The following is a 24,679-nucleotide window of genomic DNA, read 5'->3' as shown; positions in this document are numbered from 1 at the left end:
CATCGATCTAACTTTTCTAATTCGAATTTCTAATATAATTTTTCAGGATAATCAGAAATCACCAACAGTTCCAAGAGAAAAATACCTCTCTCAACATCCTCGATATCGAAACGCAAAGATTTCGACCCACAAACAAAGCACCAAATCCATCGAGACTAAAAATGAAAACAAAGGCAACTAGGGTCTAAACAAAGATTTAACTCATAAATTAAGGCCATACAACAAAATAAGCCACCCATGACCATATGAAACAATTCATCTTATGTGTTACTCCGCACGAGGAGACAAAACAAAAACAATCAAAATAGTTCAACAAAACATGCGAGTTATACAACGCAACTTATTACCAAAGACTACGAATTTTACAAATCATAACCCATCCAAATATGTCATTCAACAAAATCAACCCGATTTACTTAAAAACAAAAATCAAGACATGCTACAACAAGTTTTGAATTTCGTATCAAAATCAACTTGCAAGTATATCATCTTTTAAGAGTACGCTGCAAAATTCATTTTGAAAATTTAAGTCAATCATAAAACTTTTCAAGTTCTAGTTTGAGCATCACAGTTTTAAAAAATTCATTTTCCGGAAAACTGCCTTTACAAGTCAATTGCATTAAAAATTCCCAAGGTATCTTAATTCGTGAAACCATCGAGTTATCCGAGTCATTACAATTACCAGGCTCAACTCCTAAATTTGGGTGACCCAAGTCAAACCCAAAACAACCGTTTATAAAACGTATTCAAAATATTTGTAAATCCGGGAAATGCACTTAAACAAAATCTCAATCTTTTCAAATAGGAAGCTCGACGTCACCCAAATAACAAACGTCGAACTCATCACCCAAGTGAGAAAACAATTAATCTTTAACAAACTTTTCGAAAACACATACTTCGGCCATAATTAGCAAATCGAGTAAAAACCAACAACACCAAGGTGTAGAAAAACTACAACATAGTAAAATTACAAAAGTAATATTAAATCTTCAAAACAGTATCACCTTTCAAAATAAGTTTATTACAAAAACCACTCTTTTGAAATCATTAGTCGAAAGTAAGTTTTGAATATGAGAAAAATTATTTTTACTAGAAAAATAACTAAAATCACATTTTTAAAAAACTTTTATAACCATACTACTCATCTGGATCTCGTGCCAAAGTATAAAATCAATTCAAAAACATTTTCTCAATAATCAATGTAAAAATTTACACTTGGTCAAACAATATATAGCCACAAAACAAGCTAAAAGATTTTACGGCCAAGGATCATTTAAATATGAAATAAGGCCAAACCCTAACAAAATTATATTTGTAACAATCCATGCTCATGGCCAAAGCAAGAAATACTCACCATATAATCCAACGTCAACAAAAATCATTAAAGGTACACATCCAAATATAATCACCCAAGTGAAATGCAACTTCAACATGATAAAACATAGAAAGTAGACATACAAGTGAAATCAATTGTCAATCATATTGTCAACACTAAATACTAACTGACACACATCACCTATAGGACGTAGGCTGAAAGTTTAAAAATAAAAGATGACGTTTCAAAAGAGAAGACACGAATCCTAATTCCTCAGTAGTTCCTAAGACACGACATCAATTATCATGCCAAACATATAAACACACAACATGCAAAAGGCCTTGGTTTGAAACCAAAGCTCTGATACCAAGTTTGTCACGATCCATTTTCATGAATCACGACCGGCGCTAGGGTATGGGCAATGTAGTACCAAAACCTGTAGCTAGCCTATGGAATAACAATATAATCACATAAACCTGCAAGAAAACCAATGCTCAGGGGAAACTGAGACTTCAGCCTAATTCTAGCAGTTTATAATTCAACAATTGAAGATAATAAATGCTCGGTCAACTCCGAGTCTCCAAATGGCATATATATAAACCAGAGTAAATAATATAACATGCCCAACAAATATAATCCAGTCGGACCAATACGGCAACAAACTAGAAATAATAATAAAGACTTCTAGTTTACTACTGCGGTCTAAGAATAAAATAGTTCGACAGTTTTATTAAAATAAATGAAACTTTCGAGGAAAGGTAAGAAACGGAGATTAGTTGACTCGCTCAAAATCATAACCCTAGAAAAATTAGGAAAACAACGAGGTCAGATATACTGAGATGAGTCGATACCACTATTTACATTTATTAAGTGGAAAATCTTTAAAATCATTTAAAATATTTTATATAAATATTACGAGTAATAGTTGGAACCCTAATCCACAATATTCTAAAAATAATGCTTTAATCCAAAAGGCCTGGTCCCGAGAGCTAAGCTACACCGAGTTACCACTGACTACACTTAATCCATATCCAGAGTCCCAAGAGCTGAGCTACACCGAGTTACTCTACCTGGTCCCGAGAACTATGCTCACACCGAGTTACAACAATTCACAATATACCTTACCCAAATCGTTACCGGTGCGCACACAGTCCTAATGAAGCCCATTAGGTAGCATGTTCCAACTAGAAGCCATAATGATAAAAACAGTTCGAAATATACGTATACATTATATATAACAAAATAACAATTTACTTAATAAAGTGGTAAATAATAAGTACAAACTCACTACTTGCGAATCCCCACAAAGCTCGGCAAGCACTAAACCTGGTTCGACTCCGACTCACGAACAGTCGATGAGTCTAAGAAAATATAAATCAGAACTAAAAACATGTCTTAACTCTAGAGAGTACTAGACACCACATAGGACTAGCACAAATATCAGTGAGCCAAGACATACATCAAACATAGAGCAAACACACTTACTTAATCCATAGCCAAAGCATAAAACAAAGTAGAGTAATCATACATATTCAACATAACCAAAGTTATATGATAGTCAAGTCAAATTGAGTTCCCACTTTGAAAACATAATCCGGAAAATCATTTCTATAACTTAGTTAAAATCATGAAACCAAGTTTAAACCAAAGTGGTGAGCTAGTTGAGTTATCACAACTGCCAAGCCTATACTCAAACATTGGGCGACCCAAGTCTACCCCAAACCAAACATCCAACCAAAGTAAAACAATTTGTTTAAAGTCCGAAATCATTTAAATATACCAAAGTCTTAATCTAGAAAACAAGGGAACTCAAATTAAACATTAAAACCCAAGTATAGCATCTTGATTATAAAGTGTTCGATAAAAGTCTCCAAAGGACAAACACAACCAAATAAGCCAAAACCCAATATACAAGAGCCCTAGCATGCTTAATAATCACATTTTATATAACACATTCCATAGCAAAATATTTGGATTCAATTAACATATTTTTCACAATATCAAGCCAATGAAGCATTCATGGCACTTAGCCCAAAACGAGACCAAACATGAATTGCCAAACCAAAACAACTTAGATCAGTTCATATACATTCCATAATCAATAATATGAAAATAATTCATATCTTAAGTTACCACAAAGCATCGAATCCGAAATCAATGCATTTTAGCGTAAAACTAGCTAGTTTGCAAACTAAGCCAACACGTACCAAAACATTTATGATTCCAACTCCCAAACTCATTTAGATCAGTAGTATATCATACATAATTTCAAAATATCAAACCAAATCAGATCTAAACTCATTCCAACATCCCTTAAACAATCGATAACGCAATTTCGCTAGAAATTGCCTAAACATGCTAAACAAGCCAAATCATGCATTCGACAACCCAAATCATATAGCCACTGATCCTAAATAATATAAACATCATATATATCATCTTAAAACTGTAGTTACATCATCGCAAAACATTTATGCGATTACAACTCTCAAACAACCCAAATTCACCATTTTACGCAATTTCAGCTAAAACAATCGAGAGCATGTCAAAGTGTTGATGCAACCAACAAGATCAGTCCATAAACATCAAATCCATCAAACATATCATATATATCAGTAACCTGAGCATAGAATCTCAATTTCATAGATTCAAATCACCGAAATCGATTAGAATACAACAATTGCTAGAAAAATCCTAACATTGATGAATCATGCCAAACGCTTTCCAAAACATGTAACATCAGTTTACATATGTACAAACCATCATCTTGCCCATACAAACTCAGTAGCATAAGCATGTCATAACAATAGCAACAATTCACTTCATTAAAATCATATATTATGCATTTTTAGGAAAAATCACACAACAATGAATCCATAAATCAAAAGGATACGAAAACAATACCTAAGGATATGAACAATCAGATACATGATGTATTAACCCAAGGTTCCAGGGGTTGGACCAAATTCAATTTAATCAACAAGCCTCCCACGAAGAACAAAACGTAGAAATCGCGTAGATCTTGCGAGTAGGATGTAAAATCACATTTTTAGCGGAATAAATCGCATCCGGATTTGTTAGAAAGAAGAAATCAAGTTCTTTGAGTGAAGAAATTCGTTTTTAGGGTTTGGAGTCTAATGGGGGCTAGGGTTTGCAACTTAAGGGGTCTATTTATATACTCATACGGGCTTTACTTGGGCTGCAATTAAAGCCCACGGTTTAATAGGTATTTCTAGAGTTAGAAACCTCCAAATAACAATCCAACCGACTAGCTTTTAGTAAATCTTTTTAGGAACAACATATCCAAATATGAGCCCGATCCGACCGTTAAATTGCGAGATATCAATGTTTTACTAACACATGGCAATTTTGAAAAATATGGAAAAACAACTTCAATAAATACCCGAAAATGAATCGAATCAATATCTAATACCCACACGATATATATGACACATAGAAAATACAAAACAAGACTCAATCAAGGTGTCACAATTCTAAACCCAGTCTGAAACCATGTCGAGAACATAACAAAAAAAAATAAGGGGTATTACACGTGGATTCAAAGAAGTGGAAGAATTTACCCAGTTATAGAGTTTAAGGTCTAGATAACTTATAAAGTTAAAGAGTTATGATTTATTAATATTATTTATTTAAACGATTTCGAAAGTATAATTGTGTCTAGACACGACATAGTAATGTACTAATGCCACGACATAGCTAGAATTGCATCACTACATACATGAAAACATGAATTAATAGGACATGCATCATATGCATCTTGCTCAGACAAAAGGTGAGTTGTGAAAACTCCTTGGGGATGATAGACATCATCAATCTAGAGCACAATTATGCTAATGTTAAAGGATTTGAACCTGGATTTTATAAAGGAGTCAGTTTCTTTGAGTTTCAAAGATTGTTAAAATGTTTTGAAACATGTTTGTTTTAATGTAAGTATACCTAGATCGAAACTCTATAATGAAGGTGAAATGTTTGAGATCAAGCTACAAGCAACTCTTGGAGGCACAACGAACGTATACAAGAGAGCCAGCTGAAGAGTTATGTTTTGTAAGGTACGAAGTTAGCCATAATTCCACGATCTATAATGTGGCTAGAATAGCAAGGTGTACCCGTATATCGAGGTGAAATTGATTTAAACTATGAGCTAGGATGTTCCTATCCTTAAACAAGGTGGCTAGGATGCCATGCTACGAGATAATAAAAATATTAAAAGATGATAAAAGAATCTAGTAATCTACTTGTGGAATAAGGACTGGAAATCCGAAGATAAGCTCTATGAGATAATGAAGCGAGTTTTAAGCGATAGCAGAAAACCATCAAGATTAGTAACACCGAGATATCTTTTGATGGAACGTTGAATCGGTTTAATATTGGAGTATGATATTCCTAAGAAGGTTATTTAGGGATTAACCTTCGCGACTATCAAATAGATAGCTAGGCGACATTTTTTATGAGAATGTTGACGGGAGGTTTATATGAACAGGAATGATCAAACTAGAAAACAAACTGCGAGAGTATAACATATATAAGGGTTACGAACATAAGTTACATATAGATGTGTATGGTGTGAAATGTATGATTAATGAAGTTAAGAGATTGATTGTATAGGTTTTGTGGAGTACTTTAAGAAGTTGGAAATTCTGGCAGCATGCTTTACGATTAGGACATTCCGACCAACAGATTCAGGAATAAGTACTTATATAAAAAGCGTATATGAGGTATGAAGCCATGCGATTTGGGTATGAAAGATAAAGAGTGATAAGTATAGTACGATAGCTATGAAATATTGACAATAACTCTTAAAGAAGGATGTGAACGCTGCATTTGAAAGGTTAGCACACGTTTTATTACAGAGATTACACTAGATATATACTTTAAGGATTTTGTATACTAGAACCGACTAAGGAGTCAAAGTACGCTAACTTTGAGATATATAACGTGTTTAGTGACGAAAGTACCCATATAAGAATGTTGTGATAAGAGGAGGAATGTCTTAATGCAAGCGAAGAAAGTGAAGCAAACGATATACAAAGGAAAATTGAGTTATGTTAGGATTCGATGAGGAAGAAAGATATAGGAATCAATAAAGGCATAAAAGTTATAAATTTTGATACGAGAAGCAATAACAAATGGGAAAAACTACGATGGATTAAGTATGCGGACATAGGAAAACCGCTCATTGGATACAAGGTAATAAGTAAATGGCAAAGGCACAGAAAGTACAGATTAAAGAAAGAGAAAATTAGTAGTTAAGGTTATGATATCGAGAGTGAGGTTATAATATAAGGACATTGGTTGAGATCCAAAGTATACTGATTTGAAAGAAAAATGAAAACATCTAATTAATAGGAGGCTTAATGAGTTCGACATGATGTAACTTCGGAAGAAGCAAGTGCATCGACTGTACCTGAAAAAGTATATCGAAGGATGATATAAATTATGCTTGAATTATTATCAGAAGTTTGTTAATGGTCCATACATTATTTGAATAAGAAGAAAGGACACGAAGAACGTTAATAATCAGTGCGTTAACTTCTGAGAGATTGACAGAACAAAGTCAAGTTGTTTTAGTGACAGTGATGTATGTATTAAGATTCAGGAATTCTCAAAAGACGAATGAAAAGATTAAGGCAAGTATATGTAGACGTAATTAGTGAAATGGAAGGAATTGATAATCTCTTAAGATTCAAAGAATGTTGCTAAGGTCGACTGCAAGGTTGTAATAGGTTTTGCACAAGTTAATTGGAATGTTCAAGTAAACGCGATATCTCACGTTTGACTGGAAGTGGCAATAAGAAAAAGGGATCATAAATACGTTTTTGAAAGAAGTCTGGATAAGTTTTACGGACAGAAAAAATGTCAGAATCAGATGCATTCCATGAACATAAGTGAGTACTAACGCTTAGAACATTGAAGTAATTCAAGAAGATCGACTCTCAGATTCCTACCAACGAGTCGAAGTGAAACAATGGAAAAAGAAAGGAAACAATAAAGAAGAATACGATTAAGGAAATAAAGTGAAGTGTATGGTGCAAGTTGCAAAGATTACAAGAAAGATAGTGCTAATAGATGGAACTAAGGAATAAGAAATGGTGTAACAAGTACAACAAGGACAAGTCATGAATAAAAGTATTTAAAGTGTTCGTTTTATGAGGAAACCACAAGAGAGAAACATAAGTTATCTAAGAAATTCCCTGAAAATGTGAAAGTAGAATACTATCAAGGTGTACGTAACAAAAGGAGAGATAAGGCATAAATAAAGGAAGATCAATAGAGGAAGTAAAATGAGTACATGAAGAGCATTGCTAGAGCTACAAAGGAACGCTATTATTGTGAAGGGACGCATAGGCTATTTACGATGAGAAGAATTATTATAGAAGTCTAAAGACATTACTCCTATGATGCAAAGTATCAGTTATCAATGGATTAAAAGACCAACGCATAATGAATGTTTATAAAGAATGTTGGACAAAGAAAAGGTAAAAAGTGTATCAAAGATGAAAATTAGATGGATAATCAGGTTGAATTAGTTGAGTCTAATTCCTTTTTGAATTGAAGAACTTTATCAAGGATCAGAACAAGATTGTTCAAGAACCTCAACGTAATTGATTTCACGAACAATGTAGAAGTGTAACAGCTTGAAGGAATAGATTATAGTAAAGTAAAGTGTCATTAGACAATGGGATAAGAGGAACGTGAAAGTAATGATATAGGAAAATGAAGATATGCTCGATGATAACGTGAAGATTGAATATTCATAGTCACGATGGTTACATGGTCTGGCATAAGGAAACACTAAGATTTGTTTTTGTTGGGCCCTTGTCCTCTTAAACTCCTTTGTTTTGACTTTGACAATCAACTATGAGTGATTTAATCTTGTTTATTAGTGAATAGGAACTCATAGAAACCATCGGAAGTCGAATCGGAGCCTTCTAGCGAGAATCGAGTTTTTGGACCTCAAGCTGTCCAGTAGCATTTCGCGGGCGCTACAGTCCCTTCATCATGGGCACGAAAGGCATGTCACGGCGGGACTCTCCTTCTTCACGGGCGCGACATTCATATGGCTGAAACCCTAGTCGACCGTTGGAGCTGTAGCGGGCGCGACAAACATGTAGCGGGCGCGACTCTTGTGACCGTTGGTTGCCAAATGGATATATTCAAGCTGCCCCCTGTTTATGCTGCCTCGTGTCAAGAGCAGTTGAAGATATGCTGACATGGCGTATGTCACGGGCGCGACAAGAAGAGTAGCAGGCGCGACCTAGCTGCAGAAAGAAAAAGTTACTTTATTTGTTAGTGCTTTGCTTGTAGCTTGTTTTGGGTATAAATATAAATCCATTTGCAATGTTTCAAGGTTAATAATTTCCAAACTTTGAAACATCAAACACACAACTTTAAATTACATTTGTTTTGTTGTAGTTTTGGAGTAAGCTTGTAAACTCCTAAATCATTGTGGGTTCTTGATTAACCTTAGAAAATCAAGTGTGAGTTAGAGTTTAGCTTTGAGAAAACTCAACCCTTGTAAGTTAGAGATTAGCTTTGGAAAATCTCATAGTTGGTGTTTAGCTAAAAAACACTAAGTTTGGAGCTAACTTATAAAACTCTTTGTGAATTCCTTTTAGTGGATTCTAAATCTCAATCTTTGATTGAGTAGTGGAGTAGGATCGATTTGTGATCTGAACCACTTTAAATCTCTTGTGTCAATCCTCTAAACTCTAAACCTCTTTTAAATTCTTATTTCCGCTTAAAAAAATTTAATCTTCTGATTCACAACTCAAAAACCGGTTTTCCATACCCCAAAGGTTCTTTCAGATTTGATTCATAAAAAGTTTAAATCATGATATTGGCAAGGCAGCCAAGAAAGTCCGGCGAAAAATATCGAGGACATAGTATCTTTTCACTCTACGATCAACTAGAGTGAAATTTAGTATCACAAAAAGAAAGGTAAGGATAAGATGATTGTCAAAAAGTCAAGGCAATTGAAGATAATTGGTTATATGGTTAAGTAGGCGCAGTAAAGAAAGGATTAAGATAAGTAGTATCATAAGTGAGGCAATTGCTTTGGATAAGTAAGTTGAATAATGTAAGTAAAGAATTTTGCTACTAGCAAATAAGTAGGAAACAATTAAGGAGTGATGATGTGAGAAACTTCAAAGAACACGATGGGTTGCAAGGGGGATAACATATAGTATTCATATAAAACGAGGTTATCAGAACCTTATGATCCATATAGCAGCATTGTAAAAAACAATTAAGGCTTAAAATTGTTATAAGGAGGTATAATAACTGCTAAGGAGTGTAATACTTGATGGATAAGAGTATTATTGTAATTAGAAAAATTCAAGGATGAATTTTTATAAGGAGGGAAGAATGTAATATCTCGTACTTTTAAAAGTACCAAGTATAGTGCCATGTGGGATAATCGTGAGAATTAAAATCGAGAACGTCAGATTAAGATAAAATAATAAGAATTTAGACCAAAACGGGTCTATTTAAATTATCGTAAAATAATAATTTAAGTGGAAATTATTATTCTCTAAATTAGCTTTGAGCAGGACTAAGGAAAGGTTATTAAATTGAAAAAAATAATAATTTGAAATTCTGAGCTAGTAAATTTTATGTTAAAGTTCGTAAAATAATTTATGGAGCTATGATTAAAATACCGTAGAATTGGACGAAAGTATTTTGTTAAGTGGAATTAGTTTGAATTTTAATTATCGGAAGAAAATTATTTAAATAAAATATTGGACCTGAGTTAATAAATAATATAGCAAAGTCCGTTATTTATTATATAGAAATTATCGTCAAAGTTTTGCTTAATTACGAAAGGCTTATAATCACAAAAAAAAAACCCACCTTTTAGCTCCTTTTCAAATGCACTCTGACGTTGCAATTTTGTTAACTGCACCCTAATTCGCACCTTTGGTTTTCAATTCCACCCTCAAGTACTAAATTGATCTCTTCTCCATTTGGAAAAAGTTAAAATAAGTCATCCATTTTTAACTTTTTATGTGGAAAAGAATTCAAACGAGTACTTTTTTATGAATATTTTCCAGTGAAAAAGAGTCCAATTTGATTTGAGGGGGGAATTGAAACCCAAAGGTGCGAATTAGGGTGCAGTTGATAAAATTGCAACGTCAGGGTGCAATTGAAAAGGGCTAAATGGTGGGGGTTTTTTTTTGGTGATTAAGCCATTACGAAATTATTTTGGAGATTAAATTGGAAGATAAAAGAAGTTGAAGGATGGATTGGATTAAGTGTAGAATATGAGGCACTTGCATGCCCTTTTCACCCACCATTCAACTACTATATACTAGAGCTCCGCTATTATTTCATTTTATATCCTCAACATTTTTATTTAAGAAATAAAAATCTAACTCTAACTCATGATCACCATCGCCATATCCATTCTCCACACCAAATACTCTTTTGTTTTCCTTGAACACTAATCATGGTAGGAGCTATAACTCTAGATTCCGACACCGTTTTCAGTGATTCAAGCTTGGTTGGAGTGCTAACTCACATGCAGACAAGGTAAAATTTACGGTTTTGAGTTCGTTTGTGAATTTAATTATTTTTGCTGAGATTAAAGTGGGTGAATATTCTGTTTGTATGTTGGTGTTATAAGTTGAGTATTTGACCTGAGTATGTATGAGTTTAGGAGGTCATTTGATGACGTTTTCTTATCAAAAATTAATCGTGTGTGGCGTGAGCACGTCAGGATAAATCCCGACAAGCTCGGTTTTTCTCCGAGGAGCAGAAGCATGGCTGTTTATGGTGCGGGCAGCAATCCGTTTAGGGACTGCTTGTGCACCCTTAAACCAGCCCGGGGAAGCGAATTACGGGCTAGTTTCTGACACCTTCGGGTTTTATTTTTAGTGCGACGTCTAAATAAAAGTTGTAGGCGACGTCCCGAATTATAAAAATGTCAAGTTTTTTTTATTGATTTTCGGACTGTTTTATATAGGCGTTTTGGTAGACCGAAGTGGCTGGAAAACAGTTTTAGGAAAGTTGGTGCTATGTATGAAATGTTACTAACTCGATAAATTTTCGGTTAATTAGATAACGTTTTGAGATAAAGTTAATTATAAAAATAGGAAAAGTTTTTTAATAAATTAATTATTATATTCGCTCGATAATTAATTTATTTTAGCCAATTTACATAGCTAATTAAATAACATTTAAAAAATATTATTTAACGAACGAAATTGTTTGGTTAAAGATTATCGATACGAGTTCGAAGCTATGTTATTTAATTTATTTGTTGTGAGTGTGGTGTTTAGAATATTCCTAGACTAAGATTGTTTTAATTGCGTTTTGTATTATTTTCGAACTAGATCCAACGAGGAAACCGCGGGCGGGACCTGGTGCTCTAGGAGTTTAACGGAGTTATTTCGCTTGATTTTATTTTGAAATAGCAAGTTGTGAGTTTATTTATTTACTCTTTACATATCAAAAATGCAAATGTTTATGAAATGTTTTATTAAATTGCATATTCATGACTATTTGAAACCAATATAGACTCGATGAAACATGCCTTCCTATTGGGCGGTAATTGGACTGTGTGATCATCAATTTTGATTTGAGCTCTTTGTGGTTGTTGTGATGATTTGTAAAGATGGATTATGTTTAGTAGATACGAGGTTAACTTGGTGAAATTATCTCAGGACCTGTATCTAGTGAGTTAACTCGGTCGAATTATCTCGGTACTCACACTTTGGAGTTTTAAGCGATGGTAGAGGTTAACTCGATTGAACTATCACGGGATCGTACCACTTGGATTAATATGATTTGATCCAATATGAAATGCTTACGATGAATTCTCATAATACGAATTATATGTTCGAGTTTAAGGTTTTAATCGAGGTCGGTATTCCGATGCATATAAATGTGATTTATATTTTTAGTTAATACTTAATAGTATTTATTTAAATTCACTCAGTGTTGTTTGATCCCCCAAATAGTGTTTCTTTCAAGCTTCTATATGAGATAGTGGCTGAGCTTCCATTCTTCCTCAGGAAGTCTGGGATATTTTCAAGTGTGTATAAAAGTATTCTTTACTTCGTAGCGCTGCAGTAGTCAGTGGATGTCAGACCATGACTTATGTTTTTTTTGTATCAAACAGCGTTATTTTGCCAACTCTGATATGTACGAGATGCATGTATATTTTTATTTTTCATTTTTAACTATGGTTTTTATTTTTATTTTTCATTTTTAAAGGTGTCATGTCATCGAAATTGACGGTGTTAGCTAAAATTTGGCGGAAGGAGTTCTGTGATCGTCAATAATTATTTATTTTTATCATTAAAAACTGTGCATTAGTTATGTACAATTTTAATGATAAAAATAAATAATTATTAAAAAAATATAACTATCGATATTGTGCAAAAAAATTATAAGCGATTGTTAATATATCGTAAATATAACGTCATAATCATAAATGATTATGAGATAAACACTTTTAATTAAATGCTACTAGAGTAGGTATGTTGTGTCCGATTTACATCAAACGGAGCAGCGTGGTTGTATATTAAATTGAGATGGGATACTAATTTGTTTTTTCCCTCAAAAGCTTAAGTTCATTCAACATTGTACGGTACAAAGTACCCATCAACTTATGCATGGAGATCTGAAATGGACAGTTGTAAGTGACAACGCATTGTCTGATCTCTTCTTGATTTCTCTAATTATTGGTTCTAATAATTTTTACTAAATTATTGGATTCTTAGGGTTTGACTTAATTGTATTAAAATGTTTAGAATTCAAAGAAAAAGCACTGCTCCAGCTATTTACACTGCCTCAAACCTTCTTACACTAAGTGATGGAGCCAGAATTTCAACTTTAAAAAAGCCAAATTATAATATATATCATATAAAGTCGAAATTTTTTTAAATTAAAAAGGGCCAAATTATAAAATTGAAAACTTTAAATATTAAATTATATATTTCTCAAAGGTTGGAGGGGGCCATGGCCATCCCATGCCACCCCCTCTCTCCGTCATTGCTTATATTCATGTATATTCAATTTGCTAACTAAATCAGCTACATTTTCTATTAAATTAATTTTTTCTATATTTGAATTGTTGATCAGCTTATTTTGATATTTCTTTCTAATTTTTTATAAATTTTTCAAACATATTAGTATATTATTTCCTTGTTTATTTTAATAGTTTTAACTTTTAACATAAATTTAATAAAAATTTATTGAAAGTAAAAAATAACCATAAAATAAAACTAATATCATTTTTTTTTGACGAGATAAAACTAAAACTAAAACTAATATCATATGTATTGTATTAGGTGAAATATTAAAAAAGATTAAATTGATCAAAAAAGACTAAAATTATTACGAAATATTAAAATTAGTATTATTATATAAATTAAAAAATCTAATTAAATTGTCCCAATCAGTAAAGATATCGATTTATTTTTCTATTACGTTAAAATTTACAGTCTTTTAAATTTTTTGCACAATATCAATAAATATAATTTATTAAGTATTATATATTTACCATAAACAAATTTATTAATTTAATAAAAGTTTGATGTAATTTTATTATTGAAATTTTATATTATAATCATTAAATGTAAATACGAGTTTTCACATCATCTTTATATCCAAGATCTGTAACTCCTATTCTTTAGACAGCATAATTCAAATGTGTTGTCATATAGATTGTGTTCATATTGTGTTCGGATTTGTCTAAATCAACATATAGGTTGTATTAACTATTAACATAATTACTGAACTAAATAGTTAATTAATTTGAAAAAAAGTCATATATACCCCTAAAGTTTTAAAGATTATACATGTCATCATAGTTCGAAAAGGTGCACTAAAATGATAATGTTTTTAAACATACCCTTTTAGACTCTCACACTTAATATTGTTTCAAATTCCATTTATTTCTTCTAACGTGCACACTTAATGTTGTTTTTTTGTTTTAAAAGAAAAAGATCATATGTGTCCAGGGACGTTTGACCCAGGATCAACACACTCTTAACATTCAAAAAGATGCCAAAATAGTTAAGGAAAAAATCATTTTTCTACCTGAACTTTACATCAAATGGCAAAAAAAATTGACACCTATAGTATTTTCATTAACAAAATCCAAAACTTTACATATTTAAATTATTTTAAATTATTTTATTTAAATTAAGACCTTAAAGATCATTTTCTTACTATAAAAAATTAATTATCTTTATTAAAACTGAATTAATTATAATTAATTACTAATCGAAATTAATAAAATTAATTTTTAACCTAAATTTAAGTTAATTTTAAATCATATCTTAATTTCAAAATTTTAACAATATTTTAATCAATAAAGCTTTTATAATATTTAATTATTTTAATATAAAAACGTCAATAATTAAATATTAATCTAAATTAATTGTCTAATTCTTGTTATAATAAGATTCTATCTGACGTTCTTTAGGCAAATATTTTAAAGACGCTGGAGATGTTTATAAACCTTTTCGAAACTTTACGTAATAATTAATTTAATTCTTAATAATATTTTAGTTTTAATTAATTAATAATCATTTAAAAAATTATAACTAAAATAAATAAAAAGATTAATTAATTTACAATAGTTAAAAATAATTATATTTAATTTAATTTAATCTAAATGTAATTATAATTAATTTATAACCTAATTTTATTAGGCTAACATATAACTAGCGGCATGGAAAGATCGAATAGAAATAAACTGAAATTCTAAGAGTGGTTTGATTATTGTGACAATATGATTTGATTCAGTTTATATTTATATAAATACATGGCTTCCTGTTTTTAGTTCGAATTTGAATAATTAAAATCCTAAATACCAAATAAAAAGTAAAATAATTGATTTTTTTAAAACAATTTGGGTAATTATCCTAAAATATTTCGAATATGTGAAGTTGAAAGTTAACCAAAAACTATTAAATTTAATTTAATTAAAATTAGAATTAATTTAAATTAATATTTAATTATTACTATTTTTATTACAAATATTAAAATATTATAATAGCTTTACTAATTAGGTTATAATTAATTTCTAAAATTAAATCAATTTAAGTTAAATATGAAAACGCGCAGCGGGGGTGAGGATCTGGATCGTATATTTCAATTAAAAATCAAAATAGACAATGTTGATGTTGATCACATAAACACGATCATATAAGATCAACATATCATCTAGTTTTAATAGCAAGCATCTAAGAATAAAAAAAATACCTTAATCGATTCTCCAAAGGTTTTTGTAGTCCAAAAAAGTACGAGGACCTCTAACTCGTCCACACAAATATACTCCTGATTGAATCCTAGTCTCGAAGTGATCCACTCGAGTTCCTCTTGTTGAGAGATCCAAGGCTCAACTTTCGCTATGATAACCTCCTTAGTCAGATGCTTAGAAAATTTCTCCAAGTGTTATTGTCTTTGTGAATTTATAAACATGTGCAATTTTGTACTTTAACTTCTTTCAAATAATACTAACTTTTTTAAAGCTACCACTTAAACTCTTCCAAGTGAATACTCTCAACAACTAGCAACATCCATAACATCTATTGCATATAATTTCTAGCTCTACTTACCCTCTTTTAAGAATAAGTTCATATTGAGAATATATTGTGTTGTAGTAGTTTTCACATCCACATTTGATTTTCTTATATAGGCAAGAGCATTAGCTCTCTACAAAACACGTGTTTAGCCAAGCGTCATATTTTAGACATTTATTTTTTGGACATGTAAAAAAATGGTAAGGGGTTGAAGCATCCGATGATAATTTTTAAAGACACTTGTCCGGGTGACGAGCTAGAAATCCATATGTTTGAATTCAAGCGGACTAGATTATTGCGCAGCAGCAAACTTGAAGGATTGAAATGTCATTTGCCACAAATAACCCATAAACGTCCAATGGGATTGTGATAAAAGTCTAAGAAATTGGAATAATTACACTGCCTTAGAAGTTTATGAGCCAATTTATAGATTTGGCAGGTAAAATTGATTAAACCCAAACCCTTGTGGCCCCGGAAGCCCTTTTGGATACTTTTAGACACTAAAATATCCTTTTTGACACCGTTTACAAGGAATATTTTAATTAATACGAATTTTAATCAAACCCTACCCAAGATAGACATTAAACCTAATTGATACAATTACCATACACTCCTAGTCTACCAAAAATACTTAGAAACCCTAATCTACACCCCAATTATTATATAAACAATATTATGATTAATTAAAAGGGGAGGGGGGGGGGGCGCAATATTATACACAACACAAAACATAAATCCCTAAATTTCTACCACATAGGGTAGACCAGCCACCAACACCCCCCCCCCCCCACCACACACACATCACACTCGATTTGAAACCAAATAAGGCTATTACGCTTCAATGAATTAAGAACACACTACTACACTTTGATCAAGAGCTTGGTTCTATATCCGGATTGTAAGAAAACGAGCCTACCACTAAGAATTGTACTACTCAGGAACCAAATCAGTTTATAAACATATAAGTATTTTCATATTTGCATTTATATCTAATTTTGATTCATTAGGACGCATGATTAGTGTTTTTGATGTGTTTGAGTAAAATTACCATGATCGCCATGATTTTAATTTTAATAAAACATTTTAGGATGTTTTTAATTGTTTTTATGTATTCATTTTGAAAATACATATTTATAGACCTTCAATCACGCGTTTTGAACGTTTTTTGCATGCTTTCGAGCGAATCCCCAGCCGGTTTCGACCTGAAGTTGATGGCGCCGCCTCCCTTCCATATAGCACCCGCTAGTTCTTCTGGCGCCGTCATTGTCGCTTCCAAATCCTTCCAAATCTTTGATTCCAGTTTCAGACTTTGTTTTTGTGTTTCCGTGCTCGTTTGAGCTCAAAATTCGACACTATTTGAGCCCACAAATTTGTAATTAGTTATAGGACCTGTTTTTGTATTTTTCCGAACCCATCCATTCAACATTTGCCTTCCACGTCAGATTCAGTGGACCGCCATTTCATCATGGGCTTCAAAGCCCAAACCCAACAGACCAGCAACTTCCATACCAGTTTCCCAGTTTGTTTGAACTCGGAGTCAACCCAGGTTTGGACCAGCAGATTTGTATCAACCATAGGAACAACTATTGTGTTATAGACGGATCCTGAATTGGACAGTACAAACAAACAGACGACAGATAACTATCAAACACTCTAGAATTAAGGTTTAAAAGTATCTCTGACCTCGTCCGTATATCAACAATTTATGGCATGTAATTAATGCTTTAACGCTTTTTAATGTATGTCCAGATCCATTATTAACAGGCTTAATCAAGATAATCACGTTAACTTAATTTTAACTCTATCAAATCACCTACAAATCTTAGGATTGACATGAAAATATAATTAGTGATCGTATAGGAATTCAAGCAGAAAAAATTAAAATCAATCTCACATATCATCCAGTTTAGGCTTTGTTCATACAAACTGAATAAAATCTACTTCTATCTGTTATATGCAAGAAAACCTAGGATTAAATGCTTTCTTATGAGTAATTGCTCTTTGTCCGTATGCATGTTCATATCGAGACATATACGCGCCCTACATGTTTATTTCCAGCCTTCCATTTTTCAGCTTTTATTTTTTCAATATTGTTTACTTTCCACCACTATATCATTTGGACTGTCATGTATGTTGAGCTAAGATAGTATGGATATGTCTTAAATATTAATTTAATCAATAAAATGCAAGTCAAGAATAAAGGGTGTCCACGAACTCAATCTTTTGATCCAATGAACGATTCCTCATCCATAGGCGTATGAGGTCAATTCAATTGGTATAAAAGGTATTTCCTAGCTGAGCTAGGTGATGAATCGATTTATTTCAAAACTAACCAGATTCGAGGTCAGCCATAGGCCTGTGCGAGCACCCTAGAAACCTGCTCCGCTCACAATGGCGACTCTGCTGGGGACTTTCAAACTGTTTTTAAACATTAAGAACCAAAGCAATTTTAAAATGTTTTCAAACTGTTTTCTTGGACACAACCACACGAATTGCGTCTTATTGATCATATATTCTTACCAAATGTATCTGCATCTGCTGCATTGGATTAGATATTTCTCTTCTCATCTTACAATCCAGAAGTCTCGCTTTATCACCCCCGATGAACATAGTCGATCTCACATTCTGGTGTTGAACTTCATTGACCATAACGTCTATGTGGAGTAACATCACTCACAACCTAGTACCTCACTTGTACTTATGATTGAGGAGACCCATCAAAAGTATATTTTCTGTGGGGACATAGGCATGTTGCTACAAATAACCTTTCGATCCAGCTTACATACATTCTAGACTAGTCACCCTCCTCTAAGGAAATACCCAATATAATATTTGTATTTGATGCATGTCAATATAAGGGTTCGAAACCCAATGTTTCTAAATATCCAATTTCAATCTTAGTCTTAGGTCATACCTAACAACTTTTATCAAGTTTTCAAAATATGATTTTCCAAAATTACACTGTTAAGCCAGAGCTAAATACCAACATCCAATCAAGTAAAGTCCATTTAGTTGATCAGCCTACATAGCCAGTTCCAGTCAAGTAAAGTCCATTTACTTGATCAGCCGCCAAACTCAATTACCTTCCAGATTTTCTTTCGATGGCCTCCGTAGTCCACCTTATATGTCATGATATAACCACGGCTCTTTTAATACCCATCATCGCGACATGGTGAAAATCAATAGAAAATACTTTCAAAGTTGAGAGAAAACAAAGCAAAAGTAAAGCAAGAAAGAGAAAGTTTAAGTAGAAAGTGATTAAGGAATTCAGCTCTCTCAGTTATTTCTGGCACCAAGCCTTTAAAGGACAAATCTTCCTAGTGACATAATTTTCGCTCTAAAGAGGATATAACACCAGATCCCAAAACAGATCTTGAGATCACCAGCTCAGATCCTCAAATCTCTAGACATTTACCCTTGAAAAATAAATCAATTCCAAACAGTCGGTGGTATAAAGACACCTAGATATCCAGTATTTACAGAATTTAATATATAAAAGGCACAATAACGGTCTAATTAAACATGCAAGACATCACATGAGAATTTTATTGTTGAGAAGACATCACATATATTGCAATGGTTCAAATAAACTTCAGGCATTTTTTAAAATTGTGAAATAATTACGGAATCCAGGAATCTATGCAATCGGATGGCCCTTCATACAAAAAAGATGATGTTTTCCCCTCTACAAATATAGGAGGTACCAGATATGATAATTATCAGGCATCCATGCAATAGGATGGGCGTCGATACAACGAGGGGTTACTGTCCCTTTTAAAAATATAATTACTGTATAAGATAATTACCAAGGGTTCAAGCCATTAGAAAACCCTCAGGACAACAGAAGGTTTAGAGCTTCATTCCACGGGGCAACGAACGGGCAGTCCGGATTCAGCGGACGACCTTTAGGACAGCTGGGAAGTATTACTCTCGAAAAGACACAGAATAGACGAGAACCAAGGGGCATGGAATCAGAATCATGCACCTCAACCAGTAATGCTCAGGATAGGGCATTACCAAACCAATGACGAGTACCTTTAGTGGTGAAAAATATCCTTTTTGCTTGTCGAACGAGTCTTATTTTGTTTTTGACAAGAATGACCTACTTTGTCAATTCCTGTCAAAGAGGGGGCAAACTATAGACACCTATTTTTCGAACAGGTAAAAAACTGATAAGGGACTGAAGCGTCCGATGATGATTTTTAGAGACACTCGTTCGGTTGACGAGCTGGCAATCCGCATGTTTGAATTCAAAGCGGGCTAGATCAGTGTGCAGCGGAAAACTAGAAACTTAAAATGTAGTTTTCCGCAAATAGCCCATAAAAGGCCAAAGGGATCGTGATAAAAATCTAATAAATTGGACTAATTACAATGTCTTAAATGTTTGTGGGCCAATTTGTTGATTTGGTTGGTAAAATTGACCAAACCCAAACCCTAGTGGCCCTAGAAGCCCTTTTTAATACTTTCAAGCACCAAAATATCCTTTTTAACACCTTTTACATGGGATATTTTAAATAATACTAATTTTAATCAAACCTTACTCTAAATAGACATTAAAACTAATTGAAACGCTTACCATACACTTCTAACTTACCAAAAACACTAAAAACCCAAATCTACACCCTAATTATTGCATAACCAACTTTATAATTAATTACAAAGGGGGAGGGGACATATATTATACACAACACAACATAAAATATAAAATCCTAAATTGTTACCATCTAGGCTGAACAAACCACACCCCGACAAAAACATCACACTAGATTTGAACCAACAAATCAAGCTATTACGCTTCAATCAATCAATAACGCACTTCTACATTTTAATCCAGAATTGGATTCTACATCTGGATTGTCAAAAAATGACCCTAGGACTTAGTACGGTATTTGTAAGGACCCAAATCAATATATAAACAAATAAGTACTTTCATATTTGCATTTAATTTTTATTCATTAGGACACATAGTTAGTGTTTTTGATGTTCTTGAGGAAAATTGCCATGATTTCCATGATTTTAATTCTAAAAACATATTTTAGGATGTTTTTAGTTGTTGTTATGTATTAATTTTGAGTAGGGTTAATTCCATAAAAAGTCACGACCTTTACACGAAATTTTATTTTAATCACGACTTTTAAAAGTTGCCATATAAAACCATGACCTTTCATTTTTTTTTTCAAATCTATAATTTCAATGTGTTTTTGTTGACTAAGTTCTTCAATAAACCATTAATAAAAGAGGCAAATTATAAATTGATACCAAATATTATTATTTTTCGGTTAGTATATGTAGAATTATTAATTTTTAATTAGAAAAAATACACTGAATTTTACTTTGGTGGTAGATTTGAAACGAAATGAAAGGTCGTGCCTTTAAATGCCAACTTTCTAAGGTCGTGATTAAAATGAAACTTTGTGTAAAAATCGTGATCTTCTATGGAATTAACCCTTTCGAATATATAAATTTCCAGCCCAAGTGACGCCGTCTCCAGTCCATCTTTCACTAGTGCCAGTTATTCTTGCGCTGTCATTCGTTGCTCCCAAATCTTGGATTCCAATTTCAAACATTGTTTTTGTACGTTTTCAGGCTTGTTAGAACTCGGAATTGGGCTCCGTTTCATCCCATAAATTTATAATTAGTTATAGCACCTGTTTCAATATTTTCTTGAACAATCCTTGTCAGCACGTGCCTGCCACGTTAGAACCAGTGAACCGCCATTTCATCATGGGCTTCAAAGCCCAAACCCGCCAGACCAGCAGTGTCCAGACTAGATTTGTATCAACAAGAGGAACAACTTTCATGTTCTGTACAGATCCCAAATCTGATTGTACAGACAAACAAATGATAGACAACTGTCAAACACTAACATTAAGGTGTCAAATTATCTCTAACCTTGTATGTATATCAATTGTATATGGGCATGTAAATAATGTTTAAATGCTTTTAAAAGTATGTTTATTTCCATTTTAATAGGCTTAATCAAGATAATCTCGTTAACCTAGCTTTAAATCAATCAAATAATCTAGAAATTTTAGGATTGACATGACGATGTCATTGGTGGTCATATAGGAATTCAAGATGAAAAAAATTAATTTTAATCTCACATATACCTCCGGTTCAGGTTTTGTGCATGCAAACTGAATAACATCCACTTCTATCTTTTATATGCCAAAAACCCTAGGATTAGATGCTTGCTTACGAACAATTGCTATGTGTCCACATGCAAGTCCAAATCGAGTAATATTCGCATCCTGTATGTTTATTTTCAGCCTTCCACTTTCTAGCTTTTATATTTTCCATATTGTTTACTTTCCAACACTATATCATTTGGACTGCCATGTATGATGAGATGAGTGTGAGCGGAGCGGGGTTTATGGGCCGCTCGCCTAGGTTTATGGCAGATTCCTATTCTGAAAAGGTTTGAAAAATGTGGAGTCTCCACCTAGCTTAGCTAGGAAATGCTTTTTCTAACGATTTGATAACCTCACTCGCTTATGGGTGAGATTATCATATGCCTGATTGAAAGAATGGGTTCCTAGACATTCCTCCAAAACTCGTGTACTTGGCTTGCCAGTAACGTTTTATCTACTGGACATATTCGTTTCATATCTCATCTCGACATTCATATAGTTCACGGTATAATTTGCTGGAAATTAAACACATATAAAAGAAATAAAGAGACCCATATACGATGCGCATATGACTCGATATGGTATATGAGGCAGGTAGAAAATACTCCTAGGCATACATATAGCCCTAGTGGTTTCTATCATGTATCAGATAATGGCCAGTCTAGATCAGTTTACATGCACAAAGCGTAAAACTGGATTTCTAGGTGTGATTGATTTTATTATTATTCATCTTGAATAACCTATGGTAGCACCCCGTACTTTTCCGGCTAGTTCCGTTAAGCTTATCGTTCACTTTGGGATCGTTTGAGTTGGTTAGACTACTTGGAATCATGATTCGAGGGTTCTATACCTTTCATATGATGTTTTAAGATGTCTTGGGTGTGGCCTCGAGTTTCGGAGTAGTTCCGATCTCATTTCCAAAATTTTAATTTTTTCGGAGGCATAAGCTTTTTCGAAGGCGCGACAGGCTTGAGTCGCGGGCGCGACTTGTGTGTCGCAGGCGCGACGCGTAGCTGTGCAGATCGCTGATTTCTATTTAAACTCACCTTATTTCGACCTAATTCATTTCTCTTCATTTCTAAAAACCTAATAACAGCTGATACTCTCTGAAAGTCATTTCCTATCATTCCTTGGTCCTATCTTGATCCTTGGTAAGCCATTTCATCATTTCTCTTGTGATTTAATCGTTGGTTTCTCATCTTTTCATGGTAAATTGTTTTTCTATTATGTTTGATTGGTTGTTGTCTGATTTTAATCTATATATTTCTAGGTTTTATTGATCTTTGTCTTATCAAAAGGTATGTTGCTCTAATCCCTTGTTATGTTGCGTAGAGATTGCTAGGTTGTTGTTTGAATCAATACTTTGGGTGAATTGGCTTATGAATTCTGTTTTGCTTTGATTGTAAAATTCGAAAATAATCATGTTGTGTTGGATCTGCTTGTATATGTTACTTGTACTTTGCGTCGGATTGAAATGGTTGTTCTAATTAACGGATTGATCATATTGTGATTGATCATTGAAATTCTGATTTTAGGGTTAATTAAAATCTGGAAATTTTAATTAAGACGTGATCTTACGTTGATAGTTAAGGACTATACATTGGGTGGTTGGAATGTTTGGCTAGACCTAAGTGTTATATCAAATTGTGGGTTTTCCTAAAGTAATTCACTGTTTTTAAAGATGTATAATTGTGGCTGGAAAATACTACTTAGAGGACTGATTTAGAATTGAATTTTTTTACCTTGGGTGCCAAATCGTTTGATGGCTTATTCGGTGGTTTTGTGTTTGTTTTTTCTAAGTGTTGTGGCTTACTTTGGGTGGTTTGATTAAATGGTTAAGGGCTGTAAATATGCTTATTAAAACTGTTTTGGACATATAAAAGATGTTTGTTGATTATAGGTTGTTGGGTAATCAATGGGTAAAATTTGTTTAAAGTTATGTTAGGTTTTGACCATTGTTTGCTTGTTGTTTATTGTGTATTTCAGATCTGAGTTTGATCTTTTAAAAGGTGTTTAAAATCATTTGTGATTTCATTCAAGGTGGCTTATTTAAGTGATGTGTACTTTGAGTAAAACTTGCCAAGTGTTGGCAAGATAATTGGTTTATTGCTTCTTATGGTTTGTGTTGTTAAGCTTTGGATTGAGCTCTTGTTTTCAAATGACTTTGGTCGTATTAAAGAATTTGGTTTTACCTTAGTTTGTGCTTTGGCATACGTTGGATCGGGTTTGATTTGTGTCACCCGACATATTGTGTTGAGCTACGATGTGGTTAAGGCCAACACACTACTTTGGGAACTTTGTTTGATTTTAAAATGAATTATTTAAGCTATTTAAGAACACCAGTTTGTTTTAAAAGATAAAAACTCATCTAAGCTTAATTTGTTTGTTTGGTTTGTATGGATGTTCACTTTGCTTTGGCTTGTACTTTGGTTTTGATTTGAGATGCTAGTCCTACGTGACGTCTAGTATTCTTAGAGTTAGGTTGCATGGTTTTTAACTTGTGCCTTGTTTTTAGACCCGTCGTCTGCTCATGCTTTGGAGACTGCGCAGGGTTAGCTTGCTTGCCAATATTTTCACGTGATTACGCAAGCAGTGAGTTTGTAGTGCTATTTACCGCTTTATTAAGTAACACTTATTATTTTAGTATTATAAATGTTTTCAAACTGTTTTAATGATTA

Source organism: Mercurialis annua, linkage group LG2 (genome assembly GCF_937616625.2).
Source record: "Mercurialis annua linkage group LG2, ddMerAnnu1.2, whole genome shotgun sequence".
NCBI lineage: Eukaryota > Viridiplantae > Streptophyta > Magnoliopsida > Malpighiales > Euphorbiaceae > Mercurialis > Mercurialis annua.
This window is presented reverse-complemented; position numbering follows the sequence as displayed.